Here is a 15,919-nt window from a genome sequence, read left to right on the forward strand (position 1 = left end):
CATTTTAAAGTTAATTAGCAATGTAAGTGTGAAGCAAGAAGTAGATATAAACATAAGAGGAAAAGCAGCATAAATTATCTTGAACTCATGATTGATTGGTACACCTGGATACAGATGAGAAATCAGTGGACTGAGTCATCTAGAAAATGGAAAAGACATACAAAGAGATGAATAAATACCAGGCACTAAAGAAACATACTGTAGTTGGGGAAAAGTAATTGAAATTTCAAGAATAGAGAAATGGCTCTATAATACCCCAGTATGTGGGCTCCAACTTACATATCAGGAATGAATGGGTGTGTATATGGAAGAAGAGTGGTGGGGGACATTTGGAAATAGTTTATCAGGCACATCTTTTTTGTTACTGGATATTTTGATACTTTGGGGCCTCTCAAGATTTATTCTAAAGTAATCTTTTACCTTTTTGTCATTTTTAAAAATTTATTTTATATATTTTTACATCATTTTCATTTTTGTATAATGTATGCATTTTCATCTTGGTTATAGTCTCCATACAATCCCCCCCCGCCCTTTATTTTGACCCTAATCCCTCCTCCCCTCCCCACCCCCGTAGTGTGTCTCTGGTTTATAGTTGCTTGTTGATTTTGATTTTTACTTTATTATAATTAGTCTTTTTCCTGGTCCCTTATTTAGGTTTTCTAAATTCCTGCTATGAGTGAGACCATCCGGTATTTTTCTTTTTCTTTCTGGCTTATTTCGCTGAGCATGATCCCTTCCAGCTCCATCCATGTTGCTGCAAATGGCATGAGTTTATCTTTTTTGATGTCGGTGATGTCTTATCTACCCAGGGCAGCCAGATGCAGAGATTAGGGTTTTCGTCTCCTGGACTCAGACAACAACACAATGACCTCATTAACAGAATGAGCATAGGAGTCAAGAGATTTGGAGTGGATGTCATGGTTACCTATTTATTTGCTAGGGCAATGTTCAGGCATTTCTTGAGTGAGGCAGTTGGCTGGGACTTACAGATCTTAAGTAGTCACACATCATTACACTCACTTGTGTAATTTCTTCCCGGAAGTACAGCATGTTTAATTCTCCCCTACACTAAAATCTGTGGTTTTTAATTTAAATGTTACATGTTTCATTGAAAATGTTATGGCTATTGAGCCAGAATAAAAAGAAATTATACTCTATATTCTCAACCTAGCACATTTTACCATGAAATGGGAAGAACCTTACCCAACGTCACGTGGATGGTGGAGGGTCTGGCCCTGTGACTGTGTTGTCAACTCTCACTCCAAATACTTGTCCAGCAGGGTCTTGCGGCTCAGTACTTTTGTAGTCACACTAACTTTCTGGGGCTTAACTGGAATGACAAGCAGAGTCCTCCAATCATAAACCTCTGATACTAAACTTAGTCTGTCCCAAAGAAGACAGGGAATCAAACCAATTAAGTGGAAATGGTGTAAAGAAACCTCCCTACCAAAACGTTAGCAGACATGTCATTCTGAAACATGGGACTGAGATGGAACTTCATCTGTGATGTAGATGCCATATATTTCCTTTTTTGTTCTTATTATTTGAAATGCTTTCTGTGACAGTTAAATTATTTAGTTCATGCTAAATCTGTCTCTCTCAAGAAAAGTGTGAGGTGGGGACTGGAGAGAAGGGAGATAACAATTGTCTGTGTCTTCTATACTCCAAATTCTATATAGCTATTTTTTTTAATGCTTTATGTTTGAATTTTCACATCAGTCCTTGTGTGAGGATTTTTCTCTGAGAACTGTACAATTTTTTCAATGGAACTGCTATCACACTGTACATGCTGTCTCATAGTGTGGTAATACAGAATTCAATGCGTGGCTTTGTTTGCTCACTTCATAAAAATAGTTGCCTGGAGAAAATTTGGGGGAAAAAAGGGGACACACCATCTTGTGGCCAATACCAGAACTGCACCGTTACTCCCAGATTCTTCTTATGGGAGAAGGGTGGGAACCACATCCTGCCAAGCCAGCAGTTTTCTCAGGCTTCTAGAATATACCATGCACAAATTTAAAGTTTTGTTATGCATCACACACAAAATGGAAGACCCATTTATTTATTTCCAATGGTTGGATCAAGAAAAATTGAAAGCTTATTGCAAACTGAAAAGGTTTATGAAAGAAAGAGAATTCTGGGAAAACAATTAATACTGTTTCCTGTATCTATTTCCATATTTTCATCACATATGTACATGAAGGCATAAAATTTCAAACCAGATTTTTACCACAATCAACCACATGGTTTGAATGTTTTCCACATTAGTATTTTCAATGTCATTTTTAAGTGAATCACTTCAAATTCAAACCCATTTGCAGTAATTTTAACTCAAACTTTTGTCTGATATTGTAAAATGATAAAATATATATTAAGAATTATTTTAGACAGACATGGTAAAGCCTGCCCTGGCTCTCCAACCATACAAATAATCCCATTAAGAGGTGTTCTTATATGTTTTGATTTTGTTATACATATATATCAACACATTCCTTTATCTTTAAATGATATAATAAGGTGCTAGCCAGTCTGCAATTTGCTTTTTTCCGTGATACTACTTCTCAGTCACATTTTCAAACCACTACATGCTTATACTTTCACTGGTCAGCTATGCAACATTCAATTGTATGGCTACAACACGCAACACGGTATTTTTAAAACTGTGAATAGAAACAAACCAAAGCCTGTCTCTGTCTGTTAACCTTATAAGACACAGAAAAATGGTTCTTGCTGACCACGGCCATACCTGTGGTCTGAAAGAATGAGTTGCAAGGAGGATACACACAGGGCTCTTGCCAACACAGCAGCTGGGCTATGCGCTTGATCGGGTCCAGGAAAATTTCCACTATCGGCAAAAGACAAGGGAGTTATAATATTTGCATGTCTGTGTGTGTCTATGAATGTTTATGTGTCTGGAACTAAATGGGTACGCCGTTTCAGCTTCATTTTGCTTTTATAATTATAAAAACGATCATGGACTAAAGCAATTCTAAAAATCCTGAAACTGGTTAAAAATATATTTTGAAACCCTCCGTAATCGGAACATTCCGGAGCTGCTGACTGTAAAGAAAATGCAGAGGTTTTTTTTTTTTACAAATGTTATCACTCAACGGCATAGACGAATCCCTTCCACGTTCACTTACCTTTCTCTTATTTGTGTCAATCATTTTTTATGTTTACATTCTTCTAGGAGTTGTTTTTCTGAGAATAACATTTAAAACAAAATAAAATCTGTACGAAGACAGAAACACGGAATGCCATGTAAAAAATTAACATGAACGGCATGCCTCACCGAAGTCTTAATTTAGAAGCTGTAATCTGATCACCCATTCCCACACTGTGCACTTCAAAAAATATCGGGAGAAACTCAATTTTCAGGGCATCGATTCCGTCACAACAGCAGCAATTATTCCCCAAACCATACTCCAATCCCACCTCTCCCAGGCAACAATCTCTATTTTTTTCACTGTTACACCAAAGCCCGAAGAAATTCTCAGAAAATAACTAGCTTTAAGACAGCCATTACCTTGAAGCTTCTTGTCAGCTGCAGCCTCGTGAAACGCAGCCCCTCCCCCAAGACTGGCCAGGCTCAGCTCTCCCGAGCTTCTAGAGGATGCTCCGCCCCTCCTGCGATGGGGAGAGCGGGGGGCCTTTCCCTCAATTAGAGGGAGGAGAATCACCAAGTTAAACAGAAATTCGCTTAAAGGGGAAAAACATTCATTTTTAAAGGGCTTGAAAGCGAAATGGCAACACGTGGCTCTTTAATTTCCATTCATACCGCAGGGCTAGGGGAGAGCCTTAAAAAAAAGTAGCAAATCCCTTTACCATACAGTGACCATCCAGTTAAAAATAGCTCTGCTGTATTTCGTGACTTTCATGGCACTTTTTTCGTACAAAATATTTCAAGACACAGCTGGCCAAGGTCCATTTGAAAAAGATCCAATAGGTCCTTGTTTGTGATTGCAGTGAATTGATACTGCGATTGTTTTGTGGAGAATTAAATCTCTACAATTTTAACTTCTCTTACCTGGAGACCTCACAGGTCTCTCTTTTTATTTCCGTGTTGTCATTCAGTCTTCAGAAAATTTCACTATGTTTTCAAGTAATTTCTGAACAAAAAGCATCAACCAATAATCCTTAAAGAAAGGTGGTACGTATCTGAATTTACCAAAATGAAAAAAAACAAACTATGAAATAAAAACCAAAATAAACCAAAGTTGAAAAAAGAGCACTAAACTGGACAAATTGTTTTCGATTAAAAAAATCAAATCTAAAATAGCTCTTACAAATTGAAAGAGATAAACATTATAGAAAGCAAAAAAAAAAAAAAAAGGGTAAAGGACATAAATAGATAATTCAAGATGTTCTGAGGAAATCATTCTCAGCTTCCTTATTTTCCCTACAAGCAATGTATTGGAATTGCAGGTATTGCTCTATTCGTCTTTCAGAGTGTCCAGCCTCTGGGCTGTTTGGTAGATCTGTTTAAAATTGGTTGTTTAGAAAGCTAATTTGATTCTCTGGATAATCACTGCCCTGCAACTTACCTTCCCCTTATACAAAAGCTGGTATTTAGGCTTCCATCTGCAACTTCATTTGTTTTTATTCAATTTGTTTAGTGGTAAAAGGGAGGGCCTATTCATTGGGGCACTTCAAAACCGAAGATACAAAATAAACATTAAAACTGAATACATAAAAGATATTCACCTTTCCTAATAGCAGAAGAGATATCAGCATAAATACCAATGAGATTTTGCTTTTCTATCTAGTTTAACTTATAAAGAAGCAAAGAAGTGATACAATCAACAGTTGGTGAGGGAACGAGGGAATGAATGGGCACTTTTCCTCAAGTGCAAGGTGACAAGTTAAAAGGTTAAGAGAAAATCAAAAGCCAAAGTCTATTCATTTCCAAACTGGTGGATGTGTTCTCTCTGCATCAGTACTGACTGCCCCCTGGGATTGGAATCCTAGGAGTTTATTTGGTAGAACCAAGGATGATGGTGTTCACCTTCAGATTGTGAGAAGATTGGTGAGTGGACCCTGCCTAATCTCATGTCTCTGCTGGGGAATATACTGGTGAGCTACAACCATCTTTAGTAACTACCACACTTAACTGTGAACTTTGCATCTTTTACATTCATGCGCATGTTCACACCAATTTAAAGAATACTTTGCTGCGGGCCTCCCCGGTGGTGCAGCAGGTTGAACGCAGCTCTGTGAAGCTGTCTGGAGCCTCTGCAGCACGAGTTTAATTCTTACCCGGCCAGGGAGATACCCACATGGCGCAGCAGACCTCTCCTATCTTGCCCGCTGCTATCCACAGCAGTGTCTTTGGTCAGTCTGCCTGTTCTGTTCCCCACTGTGTCTCTGATGAATCCTCTCACACGCCCACACCTCTGGCCTGTACCCCAGTTCTTGTATGCATAAATCAATCTTTTTTAAAAAAGAATTCTTTGCTGCCCTATGCTTTTGCATTGACTGTGCCTGCATGATGGCATCCACTGGGTATAAATTAGTTATGACTTGTCTCTTTGTGTGGCAGGGGCCCGGCAGTACCTTCCCTTTCAGATATGGTTATTCCTGGACAGGGGCTGGTAATCAATTATGCAGAGAGGTGCCCATTTCATTGTACCCTCATTTACCTTTGGCAACTCCTTGAGCTGGTGCTTTCCTGATGATTGCTAATTAAATATAGGAAAATTGTATATCTACCCTCTTTAATGAACTTTGGTTTTGCTCACGAAATATTCAAGATATTAAGACTCCAATTTAGATTTTCCTTGCCTTTAACGTAGAGGTGTTATTTCCCAGGAAGTGGTAAAACCTACACACTGCCATGGATGATGATTTTGAGGGCTAGGTCTTTTAAGATAAGTTATGGTGCGTTTAAAAGCAAGAGAAAATTGTACAATGCAAGTTGGTAAAGCCTCACAACCCTATCCTTTATCACATTGAACAGGTAAACACAACTCCCATTTCCTGTCACCTCTGACTCGTCAGGTTGAAGAAACAGCTGCAGTATGACATAGCTCTTCCTGTAGTAACAAAACAAGCAAAGAAAACTGTCTGCACTGGGTACTTAAAAGAAAGAAGATGTGATGATACTTCAAAAGACAAATATAACAAGAGTCATGCTGGGTTAAAATTGTTCCTGTTATCAATCTGAATAAAAGCATCAGGGTTCTGGGTGAGAAGGTAAGGACATCTGTTGGCAAAACTCAGTGAGTGTCTAGCCTTTAAGAGTCTGTCATGGAAGCATTATGATAGAGTTATATTGTAAAATTTTCAAAAGGGGAGGCACAGTTATGGGTTTGAAACTTGTATTAGCTCGATGGAGAGAAATCTTTCCAATCTTGACAACTTTGCCAAGTTTTCATCTCCTGTACTAGATATCATAGTTAAAAAATATGCTTGGGGCCACTTGCATCTCTGATATTAACCTCGATTGTCTGTCCAAATATTAAACTATATTTAATAGAATGATAAAAATGTTTAGTATCTAAGGGTGTAGTTGAGACAGATAAGACAGGGATAATGGGTAAGGGAGGAAAAGAAGTCCCAATTTAACCACAGCAAAACTGAGTTTGCACATACTGCATTAGTGCATCTAGAATTACACAAGAAATAAGTCAATAGATGCCCAATATGCTGCACAAATATTTGGGTTGCTGGTCTGGTTTTAATTAGCTGGTTTTCTAGAAAAACAGTGTTTCTGAAGAGACCCTATTTTGTCACATTAGGGCTAGAGCAGTTTTCACCTGCAGTTGCCTCTTCTTATCTGGACACTTCATAAGGCAGTTTGAATAAAGTGTTTTTAATGAGTGACAACTGGATTAGATTAAAACATGGCAAAAAAGAAAAGGGATCGGGTAAGTTTACTTTGTTAAGCAGAAAGAATGTGGACAATGAGAACGGAGACAAGTGGCAAATCAGAAGGAGAAGTATCAGATAGAGGAGGCAAGCTGAGTATCAGATAGAGGAGGCAAGAGACGTGGACCTTATTTCTGGGGAGGGGAACAACAACAGAGAAGTATTATGATATTATGATAACACAAAGTCAACAGCCTATCTTTACTATTTCTGTTGTTCTGTAAGAAGGGAACGTGTGTAGCAAGGATTTGGTGGTGTCAAGGATGTTATTTGTGTTCCTGGATAATTTGACCCTTTTGGATCCCTCTGGTTTATCACGATGGAATGATGGGCTTTAACATTCCCTAAGCTGCTAATGCTGACCTATCTGTCCAAGGCAAGCCAAGGTCTCATGGACACAAACACTGGGCTTCGGGACCAACACCCTCATTAAGAGCATGACCTTAGGACTCAGAGATTTCTGACGGTTGTTGGGAAAGAATGAAGTGTTAAGCCACTACAAAATATTATTCAAGAGAGTATACAGAAGTCTATTTAAGAAAGGTTAGAGGACCTTAAACAGGTCTTAAGAAATCTTAAGAAACTGCTATCTGGTACATGATGATGACCACCTCACAAAGCTATCAAGGACTGGCGAGTGAGGTGGCTGGTCAGGACCTCCAGGAGACACCTGAAGAGCCTCTTATGGGCTATTTTTCCCTAGTGGTTTATTTAACAGGTGAGATTCTTTCTCAAAACTGGACACCATGGACTTTAAATTACAGAATTGGCTACAGAACGGGGAGCGAATGAATTTTATCTCAAATTCGCAACCTACCATGATTTTAATATGAAATGTGGCTTTAAATTTAAAATGCTATGGTTGCAGAGCAGGAAGCCAAATAAACTATACCACAAGTTCGCAACATGTTTTCAATGTAAAATGTTTCCCGGAAATGGGAAGAGACTTACCCAATGTCACGTGGATGTTGGAGGGTCTGGCCCTGCTACTTAACACTCACTCCAAATGTTTGTTCAGCAGGGTCGTCTCCCTGCTGGGTACTTTTGCGGTCACACTTTCTGGGGCTCAACTGGAATGATAAGCAGATTGCCCAGGTCATATGCAGCTCTAACATTAAACTTAGCCTGTCCAAAAGGAGACAGGGAATCAAACCAATTATGTAGAAATGGCGTAAAGTTTTCCTGCCAAAACCTTGGCAGACATGTCATTCTGAAACATGGGACTGAGGACTCTCATCTGTGATGTAGATACCATGTTAATTATCCTTTTTGTTCTTATTATTCGAAAAGTTCTCTATGACAGTATTGTATTTGGCTCATGCGGAAATCATTTCCCCCAGGAAAAGTGGGAGGTGGAGACAGGACAGAAAGGAAGTAATAAATACCTTGTGTCTTCTTTATGCCAAATCTAGTAGCTACTTTTTTTTTTATTGCTTTGTTTGAATTCTCACAGTAAGTCCTCATCTTTTTTTTTGTTATACACATATAACTTTTCAAGGGAATTTTAATCACATTCTACGTACTGTCTTGTAATCTGCTAATACAAAATACGTTTCATTGCTTTGTTTGCCTACTTCTCAAAAATGGTTGCGTGGAGAAAATTTAAGGAAAACTGACAGGTGCCATCTTGTGACCTGAACCAGAACTGCAGACACCCTGTTCCTTAGATGGGAAGGGGAAAAACTACAGCCATTCAGACAGTAGCAGCTCAGGCTTCTAGAATTTTTCATTCTCAGCTCAAGAGTTGAGGGTTTGTGTTATACAAAAATGGAATCCTAATTCCTTATGCTGTTATGTCTTTCAGGCATACTGTGTATCTTTATTTTTAGATTTTCAATAAAAGAAAGCAAATCTCCATTGAAATGAAATGGTTAAAATATAATTGTTCCATTCATTTCTAGATTTTTCCTATAGATAATTATAAATGTGAATGTTTTTTGAAACTGTATCTTTATCGCTCCCAAGAATATATTTTAAAATCTTTCCATGTCAACAAATATTTTTCTGCATCATCTTCTTTGAATTAGTTTTATGAGATTTTTCTTTTGTTCCCTCCACCAACTGACCCGGGCCCATACCCTATGTCCTCTCTCCCCATTTTCTCCACCCTCCCCCCATGCCCTCTGGTAACCATTATCTTCTTTTGCCAAGTTCAAATTTTTATTTCTGCTATTGTTTGCGTGTAATTGGTTTTTGGGCATTTATATTCCACAGATGGGTAAGACAAGATTTTTTTATATTTCTAAAATTTTCATAATGAAAATCATTCAAGTTTATAAAAAATTAAATGGAGAAATATAATACATAGGTGGAAATATTCTGCCTCTCCAATTACACTTACATCCTCAATTAATAAAGTTGCATGTATATACATTTCCAGATTTTCCTTGCATATATCATACTAATGTAACACAGGCCATTCTGCAATTTATTTTTAGAATATGATGTGGACATCTTTTCTTGCCACTGCACTTAGCCCATTACATTAACTAATTCTTTTTACAGCTACATAAATGTTCAACATTGTGGATGCACTATCTTACATGACTCTTCCACCATGTTTTAAACATTTTTTTGAATTCTTTCTCAAGAGTACTTAAAAATACAAATAAATATCTTCTCCTTAAATAAGTCTGTCCAAGAGTTGAAATATTTGAATTGCGTGAAAAATCACGAACAAGCAGGTAGCCAGCCTTCTCAGAGCCACAGAAAAATGCACCTTCAGCTAAAGAGAATGGAGTGGTGTGTGTGGGTGTCTACTTACATGTCTGTAACAAAAATGGATTGCTCCCTTTTCAGCTCCCTTATGCATTTCTACAAAAATCCAAAGATATATAAATCTAAAAAAAAAATACACACCATCCCAGGCTGTTCAGTACTTACATGTGAATCTTAGCTCTTTGATTTTTCCTTATATTAGAATACATTATTTGAAATTATATTTGTTCACCACATAACTAAATATCTTTCCATGGTTGTATGTTTACACATTTTGAGAAGATAGTTTCTAAATTCTCATCTCACTTATTTTTACACTGAAATAGGTCTACATGCTAAAAGAAATGTGGAGATGTGGACAATTTCCTTCTTTCTTCAGGCATGCTCTTTAACTAGATACATTGTTCTATTCTTCTAATGCCTATATTCTTTCGCTTATGATCTTTTAGGTATTTTTCATATTACAGTGCAAATAGGACTAGATCATTCTCTTGAGAGGTAGAGATGTACACAATGGTCGTCTTTTGCACATCAGTAAAAAAGCAATTCTTTTAGAGACCTTGAGTATCCCCTGAGAAATAACCAAACTTGTAATTCTCAGAAGTACTTAAATCTGCACAGTTACACATTACTTCACAGTATTACTATAGAAACACCACGAAACAATAAAATTTGTTAGAAACACAATCAAAGTAATATACAAAGTCAACACTCCCACCTAACAAGTTCATTATTCATTTGGGATTATCTCAATCCTTTTTTTTTTTCAAAATAAGGCAAATTAATTTGTCAACTTTGTTTCATAATTTATATCTATTACCACTGCTTTTTGATCAAAACGTAAAACGCCTATTCAAAAGTTAGTTTTTGCAACCTCATGAATTATTTTTTCCGCAGGTGTAATCTGATCACCACCTCCCCCACTTTTTAAACGTGGGCTTTTAAACCATCTGAAGGAACACAAAATCCAGACACTAATTCCACACAGAAACAACGACTCACAAACGACACTCCCGTTCCATTACTCCAAAGCAGCAGTCCCTTCTTTTCCCATCTTTACTCGAAAGTCTCCAGAAATCACCGAAAATAGCTAGCTTTTACGACAGCCATTACCTCCAAGCTTCTTCTCTTCAGCGGAAGCCTCCGAAGTCTGCATGTAACGCAGCTCCTCCCCTAAGACTGGCCAGGCACTGCTCTCTCCAGAGCTTCTAGAGGATGCTCCGCCCCCTCCTGTGATGGGGAGAGCAGGAGGTCCTTCCCTCATTTAGAGGGAGGAGAATCACCAAGTTAAACCAAAATAGTTAAACGAAAGAAATGCCCCTTTAAAAATACTTTAAAGTGTAGTGGTAATATATGTCTGTTCAATTTCCATCCAAACACTTAGGATGGATTATTTCCTGGGTGGTGGGGAGGTAGCAAATCTCTTTTTCATATAATAAAGCTGCTGTTAAAATACTCCTTACATGTTTTCCAGACCTTTCCTTGTGCTTTGCCTCTGCTAAATTTAAGACCTGTTAGTCTAGCTCCACTAAAATACATATATATAATATAACACGTATATTAATTATATATGCTAAATGTTTTGATTGGGCCTGTAGTGAATTAATGCTTTATTTTCGGTAGAATTAAATTCTTTGCAATTTGAATCTGAACGTGGGACACACTATGTCTCTCTTTTGACTCAGGTGTTCTAATACTTCTTTCAGGTCATTGCCCCCCCAAAAAAAAAATCCTCAACAAAATCTAACTATACTGAATTTGAAAAACCTATATATATCTATATATATCTATATATCAACAGTAAAATCGCAATAAGCCAAAAATAAGAATCAAACACAAACTTAGAAATCTTTTCAATGCCTATAATTGGATAGACAAAAATATCCCCAAACTAGTGTTGGTATTTCAATAAGTGAGAGATGAACAACAGAGCAGAAAAAGGGACCAAGGACACAAGCAGACAATTCACAGCCTTCTTCCGTAATTCTGGTATTTACCTCCTTGTGAAGAAAACCCAAGTAGTGCAACTTGAAGGCTGTCTCTCTTCTAGACTCGGCAGACAGGCCTCATTGCTCATTATGAGACTGAGAGAATCCCAGATTTAATCTCAGTCTCATAATGAGCAATAACAGGCAATTCACCTTCCCTCTTAATAAAGTTGACATTTGGATCCATTTGTTTTGATCACAATTTGTTCTTTAAATATATAACAATTGTTGCCTTTATGCATCTACTAGGTGACTTCAAAATATATGATAATGCAAAGAAGAAAATTTTGTTTAACAGAAGTGGGAGAGAATGTTGGTGAGTAGTTCTGGAGGTCCTTCCAACTCCCAACATATTTGGATATTTCCACATTTAAAGTCTATCTATTTTGGTCTTGTGGTGTCTGATATGATTTCTAATAACAGAGTCTCTTAAGGGCTCTGATAAAATTTCAAAAACCAAAGCTTCTTAATACTGCAACTCAATAAAATTGCAAAATTGTCCAATCAGGTCTGCTGTTTATCAAGGACATTATATTAAGAAACATTCATTGTTCATTGAAACAATAATATCAAGAAAAGAGAGCTTGATAAACTTTGTTCTTTAAAATCTTAAGACCTTGAGAAACTTTGCTTTTTAGAACTAAAAGTTCGACATGGAGGATTGTTCTTACAATGTTGTTATTACTTTAATTTTTTTGGCTTTAAAATGTAATTGGTTGAATATTGAAAATAAACATAGCAAAATAAATCCAATATACCAAATGTTGGTATATAAACATTTATAAAACGTTTATACACAGCTTTAGTATAAATTGGAACAAATATTGTGGGAAATGTTTGGCATTACCCCTTAAAGTTGAAGATTATAAATGTTAACAGACTATTTTGGGTTTTCAATAGCAGATTGGCATGTCTACGTTGGTAGCACAGACATGATCCCCAGAGAGAGCAATGTATATCGCTGAGCACATAGAAGACTCCCTAGTGAGGCACAGGAAATAAATATTAAGAATTCATTTTTTTACTTTGATTTTTTTATTAGCTTTTATATATAAATTATATAAAATTATATAAGTTACATTATAAAGTCAAAATGTCAATGACAATAATGACTATTTTTCTTTAATGCCAACTTAAATTTAATTTCTAAGTTCTCTGGTTGACTTTCTGACCATGAAAATAATGCGTGAATATTTTTGGGCACCTGGAAAATTCCTAAGAAAATCAGATTCCATAAACAGAGAATGAAGTTTATCAAGTTGCAAGGCAATAAATTTTACTATATCTTACATATAAAAATACTGACTTTTTATAAAGTTCAAATTGAAATGGTAAAATCAATATGGTTTATGTATCACCTTATTATATATTTAGAGGTTAATTATATTTCAAAGCTCAAATTTAAATCTTTCTCTAATATGTTCTTATTTATGTGTTTCTGGATCCCTGTGTTTAAATATATGCACACTAATTTATATAATAATTCTATATATTTATATAATAATAAATTAATTTTTATTATATATTATGAAAACAATATTTATGTGATAATAATTGTACACTAATTTAAATAAGAGCAGCTTAGGAATAATAGAAAGGAGAAGATTAAATAATTACAATGAAAAAGGATCTTACAATATATAATCTTCCCCTACAATGTGATCATATGTACTTACCAATTTTTTATATATTCTATGCAGATTGTACAAAGTTTTAATATTTCTTACCTGTGAGTGCATTTTCAATTAAAAAAAGTTGACCTATGTCATTTTATACTGCCTATAAGCTCATAGTTTCCTCATTTCAGGAAGGGCTATATTTTTCAGTTATTGTTGTTCTTCGTACTATGCTTATTGTAAATATTGTATTATCACTCCATTTAATGAGGTAGCTAAAGATAGATCTGTTCCTTGTTCCTAGGTACTTATGTTCTATAATTTTAATTGAGCAGCCAGTTTCCCGTACCATCCTTTTTTGTTACTTTCTTGTCATTTTCTTCCCTAACTGCAACCCTAAATTTAGAGTACTAAAACTGTCAAGATATCTTTTACACTCAAATCATTGTTGGCAGTTTCCAGATGGCTGGAAGGTACAAAAGGCTTATTTCCCTCACCTTATAAAAGGAGGGATGAAAAACAGGTTTAACTGTATTTAGTATGCTTTTTATTTTATAACTAGATCCACAATGTTAGAATAACTACTATTTTTTCCCAGATACACGTTATAGAAAGAAAGGGTCAAATCAAAATGAGAAAATTAACTCTTAGGTAAATTTGTATATAGCTAAAGTATTGCTACAGGTATGTTTCAGTAACTGTATCTTTTCAGAATAGATGCAAGCATGCCCTTATTCATGTGCATGGCTGACACAATATATTTTTACAAATTGATGTCTAAAATTTCATTCCTACGTTATTATGCTTTGCTTATTAGTGATGATTGTGGCCCACACTTTATGGGAAGGTTTTAAAAGCCCTAGAATTTTTCAATCACAACCCATAAATCCTTCCTACACTTACTTTTAACAAATATTGCCTAAATATCTAAGAAAAGTTGAAGATTTGTTTCATAAATATATGTATTATACCCAGTACAGGAATCCATGCTCCTTTCCTGACATATTCAGTCACAGTAACAAATTAACCCAAGCCTGTTAGTCTTTTATCTTCCTCCCCACATACATGAACTAAAGAAACCCTGTCACAGGCTATAGGTCAGTGACTGGGATAATGGAAAAAGAAGAAAGTTAGCCTTAGAGCCACAGTAGATTATGTAAAGGACAGACAATTCAAATTTTCCAGGACTGTATCAGTCCAGAAGCAGAAAACTTCAAGAAGTAGACTGCTAGTCTCAGACAAATAGAACAAAAGTTAGTCACATGAGATGAAAGAAGTACTGAGTAAAACGATGAGACAGATATAATTGTGATTGTTTGCATTGGGATGTTTTAGGCATTGCAATTGATATTTTCTATCCTGACAACTTATATTATGAAGTTTTTCTTCTCCTTTTTCTACTCCCATTTTACTTTAACTCCCAAAATCATAAGGTAACAGAAATATCTCAGTCTTTAAGTGGTATGAAATTTAAGTGATCCCAAAAACTATCCACGGAAAAAAAATTATGATATAGCTCATGTCATCACATTTCCAGATGCTACAGATCAAATTCCTCAGAATAGTATAGCATAGAGTATAGCCCATCAGAACTAAAACCACATAAAATTTCCTATATGTTTCTATTGTGCCCTTTTATAAACAAATGGGATTATATGAAACTGAAAAGCTCCTGTGCAGCAAAAGAAACAATCATTAAAAATGTATCCTACTGAATGGGAGAAGATATTTGCATATCATGTATCTGACAAGGGATTGATATAAAAAATATGAGGAACTAATAAAACTCAGCAACAACACAAACAAACCCCATTAAAATCAGGCAGAATATATGAATAGACACCTCTCCAAAAAAGACACAAAATCAACAGGCCATGAAAAAATGTTCAGCATCTCATATTATTAGGAAGACTCAAATCCAAACAAGTTAATCAATTCAAACCTGTGAGAATGGCTTATTCAAGAGACAAGAATTAAGTGTCAGAGAGGATGTGGAGAGAAGGGAACCCTTGAGCAGTGTTCATGGGAATGAAAATTGGCTCAGTCATTATGGAAAGCAGTATGGAGATGGCTCAAAAAATTTAAATTCCATATGATCCAGATATCCCTCTTTTTGGTATTTCCCTGGGGAATGTATTATGACATTTTGATATGAAAACAAACCACAAATGTGACTTTTCAGGGGAATAAAAAACTTAAAGATGTAGGCGCTAGATATTGTTGACAAACTGAGCTAAACAAAATTAAATGAGTTTATTTAAGAATCCAAACTGAGGACTCCAGGCTGGGTACAGCCTCCAAATCATTCTGTCCAAATTTTGAGCCTCGCAATGAGAATTGTATGAATCTGCAAAGATAGCATTTTGCATTTTCAAGGATTTTACAGAGAAATTCCGGGGAGGAGTCCGGTTAGTGTATCTATTTGATGTTGTTTACACATGGAGGAAAGCAAGTAGGGCTGTTAAAATTTACCCTATCTGTTTACTGTGTTATCTTCTGAGAACTGGGAGTCTTAGTAATGCCATAAACCTTGAAGTTTGTTTATTTTTTGAAGTTACTGATTTGCTTGCAGACAACTTTTTGTTGTTGCTGACGCAGTTTCTTTGGTAAGGCCAGTACAGCTGGGTCTTGGGTTTTTGCCTTGCACCCCTTAGTTGAAACCAGGGATAAGGGTAACCCTTTAATTGTTGATTTTTGTTTGCAATATTTAGGAGACTGTTCAGAAGCCCC

General features: G+C 36.1%; 1 protein-coding gene across 11 annotated transcripts in view; it reads right to left on the bottom strand.

Annotated features, from left to right (window-relative positions):
* The window catches only part of PWWP3B (PWWP domain containing 3B), a 28,558-nt gene extending 17,777 nt beyond the window's left edge, over positions 1–10,781 (bottom strand). For 2 of the 11 annotated variants that reach the window (XM_037512140.2, XM_037512132.2), the window contains exons 1-5: positions 10,699–10,781; positions 7,819–7,937; positions 3,527–3,699; positions 2,747–2,845; positions 1,204–1,330 (exon numbers count right to left, since the gene is read on the bottom strand). The gene's annotated coding sequence lies outside the window, so the exon portion shown is untranslated. The other 9 variants (XM_037512137.2, XM_037512136.2, XM_037512133.2 and 6 more) reach the window with 9 other exon arrangements.
* Positions 10,782–15,919: the final 5,138 nt, after the last annotated feature.

The sequence above is a fragment of the Talpa occidentalis genome, unplaced genomic scaffold (genome assembly GCF_014898055.3).
Source record: "Talpa occidentalis isolate TD23 unplaced genomic scaffold, MPIMG_talOcc4v2.1 talOcc4.15, whole genome shotgun sequence".
Taxonomy (NCBI): Eukaryota; Metazoa; Chordata; class Mammalia; order Eulipotyphla; family Talpidae; genus Talpa; species Talpa occidentalis.